Source organism: Mizuhopecten yessoensis, unplaced genomic scaffold (assembly GCF_002113885.1).
Source record: "Mizuhopecten yessoensis strain PY_sf001 unplaced genomic scaffold, ASM211388v2 scaffold716091, whole genome shotgun sequence".
NCBI lineage: Eukaryota > Metazoa > Mollusca > Bivalvia > Pectinida > Pectinidae > Mizuhopecten > Mizuhopecten yessoensis.
In genome coordinates, this window is record NW_018479943.1 from 95742 (window position 1) to 109244 (window position 13503).

Consider the following 13503-nt stretch of genomic DNA (forward strand, 5'->3'; position numbering starts at 1 on the left):
AGACATTCCGATTAATTTTAAAACACGTACCTGTGTAACAGATTGTCAGCATATGATAATCTAGAAAAATCAATAAATTGAAACAAATCAGTAAAGGAAACGTATTTATAGCAACAAACTAATCTAATAGTCTGAAAAGGTCCTACCTGTCGGAATGATGTACAAAATTCACTCTGCCTTAACAGTTACAGAAATCATGTCTAAACAATACCTAAATACAAATAAAACATGAGGTACATTATTTCATAGATCGTCACTGATTGGAAAAACGGCAACAATGTTTATATCGATATATTATATCAGACTTAAATATATTACTTATATGTTTAAATCGATATGCTAAGAAATTAAGTCGGACTTGAAATTTAGTACTTATATGTTTATATCGATATGCTATGTAATGATATCAGACTTAAATATAGTACTTATATGTTTAAACCGATATACTATGTAATGATATCATACTTAAATCTAGTACTCACGTGTTTAAATCGATATGCTATGTAATGATATCAGACTTAAATTTATTACTGATATGTTGAAATCGATATACTATGTAATGATATCATACTTAAATCTAGTACTCACGTGTTTAAATCGATATGCTATGTAATGATATCAGACTTAAATCTATTACTGATATGTTGAAATCGATATACTATGTATTGATATCAGACTTAAATCTATTACTTACAAGTATATTTGAAATCGAAATGTTATGTAATAATACAAACTTAAATGTAGTACTAAATGTTTGAATCAATATCCTATGTAACGATATCAGACTTAAATTTATTACTCATATGTTTAAATCTAAATAATATGTAATGATATCAGACCAAAATCTATTACAAATGTTTAAATCGAAATACTATGTAATGATATCAGACCAAAATCTATTGCTTACTAGTATATGTTTAAACTGATCTGCTATGTAATGATATCAGACATGTATGTTTTAATCGATATACTTTGAAATATATTGCTTATATTTTAAAATCGATATGTTATGCAATGATATCAGACCTTAATCTATTGCTTATATGTTTAAACCGATATACTATGTAATGAAATCAGACCTTAAATCGATTACTTATATGTTAAAATCGATATGCTATATAATGATATCAGACTTAAACATATTTCTGATATTTTTAAATCGATGTAACAATAAGGAAACATATTTATGTGTCATGTATATGTTACTCAGAAGTGACATTGCTTACTGTTCTTAATGTGATGTATGAGAGGAAGAGTAAAGAAATCACTGAACCGTAAAATGGAGGTCAAACTCAGCATCCGCATCATGTGTTCAGAAGAGCTACCCTAAATGATCATTGAGGTTGAGGCAAGTCGTATCCATACATCACTTAGAGTTACCTAGATAGAGACTTAACTGAGCTTTTTTCTTATTTTGCACAGACGGACGAACGGACGGATGCACCCTATTTCTATATCCCAACCAACTTCGCTAAGCAGAGATACCAATTGGAGTAAGCGAGTTTCTACAAATATTCAGATGTGCTTCTTTAGTTATTTGTTGGCAATTGAAGATGCACGCCCGCGCTGACGAGAATTTTGATGAGGTGACAGATAATGTGGTCATATGACATCAGTGGTTACTTCGGGGTTCATCAGTTCAAATATCGGGTATATATATGTTTTCCTTCACAATGAACACGACGTCCCTGATAATATGGAAGATGTGTAGATATAACAGTGGCTGCACTGTAAATAGAGCATATTGTTAACCTTCACATACGGCTGGGAATAACAGTTCGTTTAGTGTCAAAAACTAAATGATTGTGACAAAAGAGCCTATTAAATCCTAATGCTCATTTCATAAACCTCATTATCTACTGATATATTTAGATAACTGCTTAAAATGCTTGTATTTCTATATCAAAATACCCAATATAAACATGTCCATTTCCATTTACGTGATGTAAAATACTAATAAAATGCTAGTTTAACTCCTTAATTTACCGTCTTTTAGTTGTGACTTCATTAAAAGTGCGGATGCAAATTGATTAATTGCTTGGATAAGAACACGTAGATATGAACACAAATTATCTGACCTAATATGGTTGATTCCAGATTGTGATTAAAAAAAATCAACGAAAAAAGACAAAACTTTTGTTCGACCTGATGGTAGCTATAATTATAGCTCTTGTTTACCCCCGTTGTTTCGAAGGTTTCGTTTGGTGTCAATCAAACGTCACAGCCACTGGCAAATGTGAATTAGATGAAAGTTTTACTATTTCATTCTAATATATAAGGGTTTGTGGGTGAATTCAGGTAAATGATTTAAATTATCCCCTCCCACTTCAATAAGCTTTTCATCGTCCTTTTAAAATCACTATCACAATTGTGTAATCATTGACAGAATATATATTAGCAATTTGTCGTAAGTTTTCGTCATGTGGACGATCAGAATGTGATAAAGTCACTACAGGTAAAGAGAACAATTTATTACAGTTTTGCAAGTAAAATATCGGATTCTATCTTTCACACTGTGACAAATATCAAAAGTGATATTTTCGCAGTGTAAAAATATCACTTTTTGATATTGACCAATCATAACGGTAACTTCTATTCGCTGCATTCAAAGACAACGATTTTTTGTTCAGATCCATGACTTCAGTTTCGGTATATATAAGGCATATATGCGTAGGCCTATTATATATATTGAGGTGGGACACTCCCGATTTTGGACCTCCTGCGGATCTTATAGATAAAAATAATATTATTTCCATATGGGAAACACAACCTGATTTTAATCCTACTTACACCACACTTACTTAGTTTCACTCTATATAACCATCATCGGGTAATGACCGTGGTACAGATTTATAAATTACATCTTCAGTTGCAAAATGTTGCGTAAAGTGTACTTGGTTTAGGCTGACGTCTCTTTGGGGAAAAGCATTTGTTTCTTTATTCGATTGTGTTTTTACTTCCGTAAACAGCAATACAAAAAGTTGTTAGGTGTCACAAGCTATTATGTTGTGAAGGGCATCTTTGCAAATATGTTTAAAATATGTCAATTGAAAAAAGTGTTGATCGCAGGCGTGACAGTATTGGTAATGAACAGACTATCGCATTGCGTCACACATCAAGTGAAAGATGAATATAGGTAAATGAATATATATTAACCGCCCTCAAAATATGCAAATTTGCTAGACTGAAATAGAGGGCTTTTTAACTTGCTGTCCGTTATCTGATTATAATAATCAAACTTTTTTTCAATAAGTTTTTTCGCCTGTTTAGACGATGTTTTATCACAAGCCGTGTAGATTTAAATAAGGTCAAGAAATAGAACAAGGATCATTGTTCAGTAAAGAAAAATGTACATTTAATTCAAGGAAAACATCGAAACGTTTATACGTGACTGAAGCAATAAATAAATGGAAAAATGTATACTCACACCAAACGAATGGCAGTACCTGCAAATCTGAAACAAAATTGAACACATAATGATTGTTAGGCGTTGCTTTTATCAATAATTTGGAAATAGACAAAATACAAAATATGAAAAATATAAAGACCTTAAATATCACACATTAAAAGATAACTATACAAGTCTGTACAATTAAATATAATTTCATGTGCATGTATGTGAAATTTATTTTAAAAGAATGAAGTGAGTTGCTTACCTGTCTTCCAGAAACCTTGAAAACAACAAAAGCATGTAGAATTAAAAAAGAAAAAAAACTGTACAAACAAGACATTATGTAACTCGATGATTTGGCCTAAGTACATTGTAAAATATTTATGTACATTAACCCGATTGTCTGACAAAGAAATTGCAACAAATTCAGCTAATTATGGTAATATAGTTAAACATAAATATATATTTAGAGCTTTAGGCCTATTGTTTTTGTTTCTTGTTCTTTTTATTATTATACTGCCTAGCCTGCTTGGTATCAGGTGTGCTTATTATCTTTCAGGTATGTTGTAGGTCATGGGCAGTAGGTGTGCGCCTTCAATATTTTCAATTAGTTTCACACCCAATATGGCAACTATGGCGTCATAGGTCAAAATGTTTGAACTATCATAACATTTAATATTTGTTTTTGAAAATCTGTTTCTCAATTCGATTGAGAATTCCATTACTATAAGTTTGATGTCTTCATTTTTTTCTATAACATTAACCGTTTAAGTCCTAAGTCATTTTAAATACTTCCTTTGGTCTAAGAGGTCATCATTTTCACCTTTGGATATGTTATGTTGACCAGAAATACAGAATTTTCTCTCATTAATATTTTTGTGTAAAAGATCAACTTTAGGTTTTAAGTAGGGTCAAATTTCAACTGGTGCTATTTTTAGTAACAAACATCAAACTCTTCCTTCTCAAGTTCTATTAGATAAAGGGTCTTGGTATATAAATTGTAACATGCAGAAAAAAATATTGTCCATCACATGCATTAAATTGAATGACCTTGACCTGTTTTGCAGGTCACAGGGACCAATTTTTTTTTAAAAGGAAATCAATTTTTTTCAATCCAGAATATTTAGAAATCAGTTGAAGATATTAACTTAATGGTCTGGTATGATGTGGTCTAAAGGATGCTCATGGTCATGCTCATGCGTATATTTTCCTGAGGATGCATTTTCTGGTTCTCGGTAGCGATCAAATTTCAATGGCATGTTGGGGCGAACGACTAAATCAATGACCTTCACCCATGTTCAAGGTCACAGGGGTCTCAGGGCGTTGGTATTTGGCCAGAAGCATGCCTGGAGGAAGGGCCATACAGTTGATTTAAAAGAATGACCTTTACCAATATTTGAAATCACGGGGGGAGGGGGGGGGGGGGCATACATGTTGTGCCAATTGGGGTTTACTTTTCAATAGCACTCTCCTTTCCTTTATGGAGAGTTAAGACTTTGTGTTACTAAATTATTTATGGTCAAATAACAAAAATGTGGTATTTCACTGGATTATTTGTCATGGAAGCATGACGTTGAGTCAATTGTTGAATAATAGTCATTGACTCCACCGTGATAGTAGTTTGAAAATGACGTAAAAATCTTGAGTTATCTAGTACGTGACATAAAACGAAATGTCCATTCAAACGGTATTTACTCTTCTTCAAGTGTTTTCCAATGTTCAATACGGTTTTCATTCAAATATAAATACATTTATTATCTTGATTAACCCTTAGTCAGGTGTAAGAATCTTCTGGAGAGAGCGAGAAAGGTTATAACTTTTGATTATTTGATTACTGGACTTCAGATTACAATAACAGACTGATCGAGATGCATGGTCATTTGCTAAACTTATATATCCAACACAAAATTAAGGGGAGGTTAACGTATATCTATATACCAATACTTTAGCTACAGTGATGTTGATGTCAATATTTATACCGATACTTTAGCTACAGTGATGTTGAAGTCAATATTTATACCGATACTTTAGCTACAGTGATGTTGATGGCAATATTTATACCGATACTTTAGCTACAGTGATGTTGATGGCAATATTTATACCGATACTTTAGCTACAGTGATGTTGATGGCAATATTTATACCGATACTTTAGCTACAGTGATGTTGATGGCAATATTTATACCGATACTTTAGCTACAGTGATGTTGATGGCAATATTTATACCGATACTTTAGCTACAGTGATGTTGATGGCAATATTTATACCGATACTTTAGCTACAGTGATGTTGATGGCAATATTTATACCGATACTTTAGCTACAGTGATGTTGATGGCAATATTTATACCGATACTTTAGCTACAGTGATGTTGATGGCAATATTTATACCGATACTTTAAATAACTGTATATGAACCAAAGAGGAAGTCAGTTAAACCAATCAGTCTTTAAAACATAAACACTATATACATATCATTGTGATTGCCTATGGGTCTACCGTTAAGTTTGAACACTGAACCACTTTGATCAAGTTGTTTCTAAGCTAGGGGCAGGCCCTTCAACCATGTGGAGTTTGTGTTGGGATTTTGGCCCCTCTATTTGTACAATTTTGAATTTTCACTTCCTCACAATGCTTCCAAGCAAATATGGATGATATCCCATTATCTTTCTCATAGTTTTTGAGGGGAGGATATTTTAAGCAATATGGCAATATAACCCTCTTTTTTGCACCTACAGTCAACCCCATGAGTGTTCAGCTAGACTATTTGTACATTTGTTTTGTGAATCCTCACTACCTCCGCATACTTGTTGAAATTTCAATCGGTGGTTCTAAAAAAACAATTTGAAGAAATTGTTGATTGACGGACAGACGGATGCCAAAATAAAGCATATTTATCTCACGGGTCTACCTTTGGACCAGATAAGCAAAAAAAAGGGGGACACAATCGCTTTTGATTTTCACATCATTGAACCTATTGAATATAATAACCTCAAATCCAGGATTTTGCTGGCTCTGGAGAGTGTCAAGTATCCTCTTATTACACACATACAGGTAGTCCTTCAGAGTTTTAAGATAATTTTCTAATTTGTTTTATAAAATGATTGCATGGATATACAAAAATAATTATTAAAATGGTTGCATGGATATACAAAATTATTTTTTGTCAACTGCATATTTATTTCGGGGGGTTGTTCTTCCTGGTTTTACAGATATAGTCTATTTTTGCATTCCAATAGACTAGATGGAACTGTTATAGACACACATGGGAGTTATTTAGTATTTATTACTTTGTAGATCAAGGGTACCTTGGTGGTAGATCCCTCAAAGTTATAAAAGAGTGAATAATGAGTACTTAAGCACCCAAAAACTGGAATTGGTTCTGCATATTAAATAGTTGTAGATTGTTTAATTATGATTTCAAATTTTTCACTACATTCAACACATATTCTTGTTTAATTTTTAAGTAAAATTATATTTCTCAAAACAAAAAGGGAATTGCGGACAATGCATCTAAGTAACTGTTTTTAAATGTGCACCAGAACAGAAGCGGGTTGAAAACATACACAAATACCATAAACACAGGTCATTTTCCAAACAAAGAGAATGAAATGTAAACAAGTCATTTGCAGAAGACATTATTGTTCTATTATCAGTCGAAGCTGAACCAGAATTTTCGGGAGCAATATAAAATTTGGCTTTTAGTTGCATCTTCCACACTAAGATTTTAACTGTGACACAGTCAAATCTGAACTACTGCCTAAATAAATTGCAGAGTTCATCATAATTTATTGTAATATTTAATTGTGCTTGAATTATCATACTAGCGTAAATTTGAACATTCCGCACTTTTATTACACTAGCCACAGAAATAAAGCATGATGAAATGCTTGTTTTCTGGAAGTTAACAATAACATAATATTGTATATCAAACAATGTGTCTTGTGAAACAAGTAAAATTAAGCTATAATAGGTAGGAGCAAATCACAATATATGGATTTTTTAACTGCAATTGTACAATACCAGAAAGCTAATAATATTGCATTTTATACTCTTAAGGATGTACACTTCTGAGAAGTCAAAGATATCCTGTATTAAACTTTTTTTCTTATATGGATGTTTGGAAAAAGGAGTTAATGCAAAGGAGAAAATGCAAAAAAATGATATGTCCGTTGTGTTTGTTTTTGTGCTATGGTCGGTCAAAGATACCAATTTAACACAATAAGTGATTTTAGGTGATTGTTATGGTTTTGACCATTTGCAGAACAAGTGTGTTATCAGAAATGTATGAATGTATTCTTTTAACTCAGAAAGGCGATTTAAGTTACCCCTACCCCTTACATTTCAATGAAAAAATACTCATTTTTTCACCATTTTTTGCAGATTAAACGCTTGATATAAAAAGTTCTGCTTATTAACCTTGTTTTAATATTTAATGAATCGAAAGAAAATGTGTTTCTCTTTCTAAAACAGCCACAAAGGGGGGTGGGGGCTCAAAAATCAAAAGTACTTCAGTTACACTAAATATGTAAGAAAAAATACCAATAACGTATAATTTTCCACTTTGTTGCATGTTATTTTTATCATATTGAACATTATAAAGTTGTACAGCAAAATTGAACCTGCTACAATTAGAAATGTCGACACAATGACAAAAATCAAAAGTACTTCAGTTACACTAAATATGTAAGAAAAAAATACCAATAACGTATAATTTTCCACTTTGTTGCATGTTATTTTTATCATATTGAACATTATAAAGTTGTACAGCAAAATTGAACCTGCTACAATTAGAAATGTCGACACAATGACAAAAATCAAAAGTACTTCAGTTACACTAAATATGTAAGAAAAAAATACCAATAACGTATAATTTTCCACTTTGTTGCATGTTATTTTTATCATATTGAACATTATAAAGTTGTACAGCAAAATTGAACCTGCTACAATTAGAAATGTCGACACAATGACAAAAATCAAAAGTACTTCAGTTACACTAAATATGTAAGAAAAAAATACCAATAACGTATAATTTTCCACTTTGTTGCATGTTATTTTTATCATATTGAACATTATAAAGTTGTACAGCAAAATTAAACCTGCTACAATTAGAAATGTCGACACAATGACAATTTAAGTGATCAATCTAGTGTCAAAAAAGGTGAAATTTTGGCCTTTTGTGAAGCACATTTTCAAAATGTCCACCGAATTGGTCGGTTTTTAAAATTCTTGTAAAAAAAAGGTTCTACAAACAACGGGCATCTAGTTTTTTGACATATTTTTTAGATGCGGGTTTGCTTTTAAACTTGATCATAATTTGTTAAATATAACAAAAACCCGTTACACTAGATCAAAACGAGACTTGAACGTGATTTAAACCTCAGAAGAGTACATCCTTAACAATACATGTACTACATGTTTTTAGCTCTTTTAAAGAAACAAATGGTACAGTACCGAAGAGCTTATATATCCACAGATGCAGTGTGTTATACATGGATCTACATTGATTTACAGTTATTTTATACATGGATGTACATTGATTTACAGTGTATTATACATGGATGTACATTGATTTACAGTGTAGTATACATGGATGAACATTGATTTACTGTGTATTAAACATGGATGTTCATTGATTTACTGTGTTTATATGTAAACATCCAAATAAATTGATGATGAAACTGTCAATCTAATTATAAAGACAAATTTTGTACAGTACCTATTACGAATCAAAGTAAATGATGTATTGTGTATTCAACGGATGTGGAAAACTCTCAATTACATCACAGTGGGTCGTTACAAATGTCTGAAATACACATATGTTTTATATACTGATATGGGTCACAGTACACATAAACTATGTATTATTTGAATATTATTAATTACCATAGTAAGTGATTCTGATATATCAGAACACAGGTTACGGGAGCTCTTTTCTTTTGTGAAAACTCGTTATTATCAAAATGAACTTATGTTACAAGGCATTCAAAAGGCTAGGAACTAGAGGCCTTTACTCGTCGAACAAAAAATTAATGATAAGTGTGAAATAATACCGTCGTTTTCTAATTTCAACCCATGTAACTTTAATGTGTTTCTAATTATCAAAGTCTATGAAAACTTTATGAAGACAGTTGAACGTATGGGGAGAATCCTTTGCAAAAAGAAAATCATAAACTGTAAAAGACAACCTAAAAATTTGAAAGGATTATTGTGTTCTTCTAAATTTATTGGTTCAAAACAAAATATATGTACGGTTCCGAAATAGAAATTAGATCACACATTAACTGTAATTCTAAGAATGTTATTTACTCTTTTATATGTAAACAATGTGGTAATTTTATAACAGACAAACCGGATGTGAATTGAGGCTACGAATGAAAGTACATAGACAACAAATGAAGGACAATGAACTGAGATTTTTAAAAGGTAGCAAACATATGCATCAATGTTCTAAAGATGATTTTTATGTGTTACCTATTTACAAACTTAATAGCGACGATGTAGTTGCAAGAGAATTTAAAGAAAAAATGTTTATAAAAGCCCTCAAACCCAGCTGGAATGCACCATGATTTTTACAATGTATTGTATGTAGATATTGTCTTTGTCCTGGTATTGTTTGTAACGTCATTATGATTGTTTATTGATGACTATGCAAATATTGATAATGTCATGTAACCATCGGTGATAAATACACATCAATCCACCTGAAGAAGCCCTAGAAGGCAGAAAGGCCTAGCGGTAGATCTGACAGATTTATTAATTATTCTATATTTTCCTTCGCAAGGACTTGTTTATTTATTATCTATATATATATATAGAGCCCTGTGAAGGGTGAAAGCAGCTAGGTTTTTAGTCGGTCGTTAATCGTATTTTTTCTATATATATATATATAAAGGAAAAATTCTCAACAACGAGTCTTAAGTTCTTTCATCTCGACCATAATAATATATTTCTATTGCTGTGATATCGCTATGACGGATACGCATATAGCGTACGTTGCTAGAGCGAACTATTATGTGACGTTATAGTTTATGACGTCACAATATCTACTTCAAATAAACAGTCTGAAAATTCTCCTTGAGATGAAAGTACTTAAGACTCGTTGTTGGGAATTTTTCTTTTTGTATTATTTCTTCGTCCGTAAGGATGATTTTTTCTGCTCTTATAATATATACATATATATGTATATATATATATTTCAGACATTTGTAACGAACCCGTTACGTGCGCTGTGACCCATATCAGTAAAGCATATGTGTATTTCAGACATTTGTAACGAACCCCTGTGATTACATGCATTCAGTGGACGATGTACGGTCACATTAACTGTCAAACAAATGACATGTTTGTCATGTGTCGTGGCTGAAGTATAACTCGATTTTCCTCTGGCCCTGACACTAAATTTAAGACATTTTGACAAGATAGACGTCCGGTGTTGGGTCAGAGAGGAAATAGTGGAATTCACCGACACCGTTTGGTAGCCCAAAGTGTTTGGGAATTAACAACAAAAAATAGTATAATACAACGCATACCTCACCTATATCAATAAATGGGTTATTTATTGATCTAAAACCGACAACTGCTATATCCGTCATTAGAGTCTTAAAAATTTCCCACCTGAGCGACGCCATTTTGTAGGTTATGGGAGTGACTAATCGACAAGCTGTCTGATCTGGACCGAAAATGGAATGGTTAATTCAGGATCGCCTCTTGTTGGTGATTAGTCACTTTTCAAAAATGGCCGCCGTAAATTTGATGAGCAGACGTCAGGTTGTCTGAGCGTTTGTACAGAGCGGGAAAGGAAAATATAAAGAAATAGAATGTTCATGATAAAGACTTTTTAAAAATGGACGCCGCGAAGGATTTGACGAGCAGACGTCAGGATAAAATGTAGAACTTCCCCAAAAGTAAAAATGTCACATAGGTCTCATATATAAAAGTTGTTCTTCACTCGACACAGTTGGAATTTTGAAGATATCTCGTTTGTTATTTTTTTTTATTAATATTATATATATTATGTTTAATTATGATGTCTTCAACACTAAAAATGGGGATAAATAGACTTGCTTTTCCCCTCGATATATCGGATAGTTCTGGTATCGAGGGTTCAGACATAGCTCTTCTTTTATTGTACATCTGTTTGAATGAATTCGGAAAAAGTCTATGGAATTGTTGTACCTTTCACTGTATACTTTTATATTTGCGTTACCTAAATAAACGGTCACTGTAAAGGTGCACGTAAACGTATCCCATGCTTTATGGGCGGATTGGTCGAGGGGTTAATATTCCGGCCTTCCATTTCTAGTTTTTATTGAGAAAATATAGAAAATTTTGAAATAAGGTGCTTTATCTATAAAAGGTTGAGCTTGGGGAGGAGACCGTTACAGTATGTCAAAACCAGGGCATATCATATCGTTTATATTATCATTTTCTTCATAGAGGGGAAAACTGTAATGTCACAAATTGATTTGTGATCAAATACCAAATCAGTCGTAATGGTGAAAAGCCCGTCAAATTGTTACCAACAATTTCTATTTAATATGTTTGAATATGCTGACACGTTTAGGCGATTAACACATTGATACTCTGCTGTAGTTTTAACTGCGACCATGTGATGCACATTAAAAAAACTCGAGGTTTCGACATTTTTTGTACAATGCTATAATATCATACACAGAATAGCGAATGTAATAAACAAGTCCATGATTCGTGTATTTGATTTTTTAGAATGTTCATATTTCTTTTTGCTGTCTTTTTTTACTTAAAACATCTTCGCGCTACTTGATTAAAACATATATGTATATATGTAAGTACTGTATACTAAATAAACTATAAAACAATAAATTGAACAAGTATGTCGAATATACGTACATTCTGATACTATCTTCGATTTCAATAAGTCTGAAATAAACAATGGCAATTGGATAAAAATAAAAATATATTTTTGTTATTAAAATATATAATGAAAAACAAAAGACAAAAAAAACTTTCGTTGAAAATCACAAAACAAATGTTAATATTAAACGAAACGTTACTAAATAATCAAACATATCTTTTCATTATATATATATATATGGGTCAAAGAAGTAATTCCAACAGTGTGGACAAGTTTAGGTTGTCAAATTTTCGGAGCGTTTCGCTCCTTTATCAAGACACAGTGAAACAGAACAGTTACATGTACATATACATCATATTACAAGAAGAAAAGTCCACTCGGCTAAAGACAGCCGAAAGCAGCAATTAAGCAGAGAGCATCGCGGACAAGGAACGCTGATGTAGAGGACCTATTCTTGCGCAAGATGCATTATCACATAAAGTAAGTCAACGAGAGATAAGCCCCAGAAAAAAGGGGCCAGATATCAAAAACGTGGAACATGTGCATGTGGGCATCTGGTCCGATAAATGTGAAAAATCTCAATTTTCTACGGAATGCCCTTATTAGTCGCCTCTCAATTCTGCAGTGGATTAAACAGTCACAGCAGGGGGTTCACACTTAGTCGCCTCTTTCGGTTTGCAGGAATAATGCATGTAATTATCAAATAAGTGAGTGCAGGAGGAATAAGTAGATGAAATGGCTAAGATACTGTATAAATCTGCAAAATTAATCTGACAACGGCTGTTGGATAGCAGACCAATTGTGCAGTAATGCACCATTAGGTCAAATGCCCCCTGAAAGGAAAACGAGCGGATTGCAACCGCCTATCGTTCGTTCATACCTCGAGGGTAGCGGGTTTGTAGATTGGTGATCCAAAACCGTTCTCTCGTACGTCGTCTCGTTTCATCCCATGTAGGGCAATGATCTATGGTAACAACCTGCATGTCTTTCCAACTATGGCTAGGCATATTAAAATGCCTTGCGACAGGGAAGTCTGGTTTGTTCTGCTTGATGGAGCAGCGGTGGTTGTTGATTCTGATATTGAGCTGGGTGCAGGTCTCGCCCACGTACTGTAAATTGCGTTTTTTGCAGGTAATTAGGTACACCACATTGACTGATGTGCATGTCAGTGTTTGTAGTATGTGATACACTTTGCCGTTGATTGTACATTGAAATGTATCTGTGGAGCGCGTGTATGGACACAGTTTGCACACCTTCTTGTAACAGGTATTGAAAGAG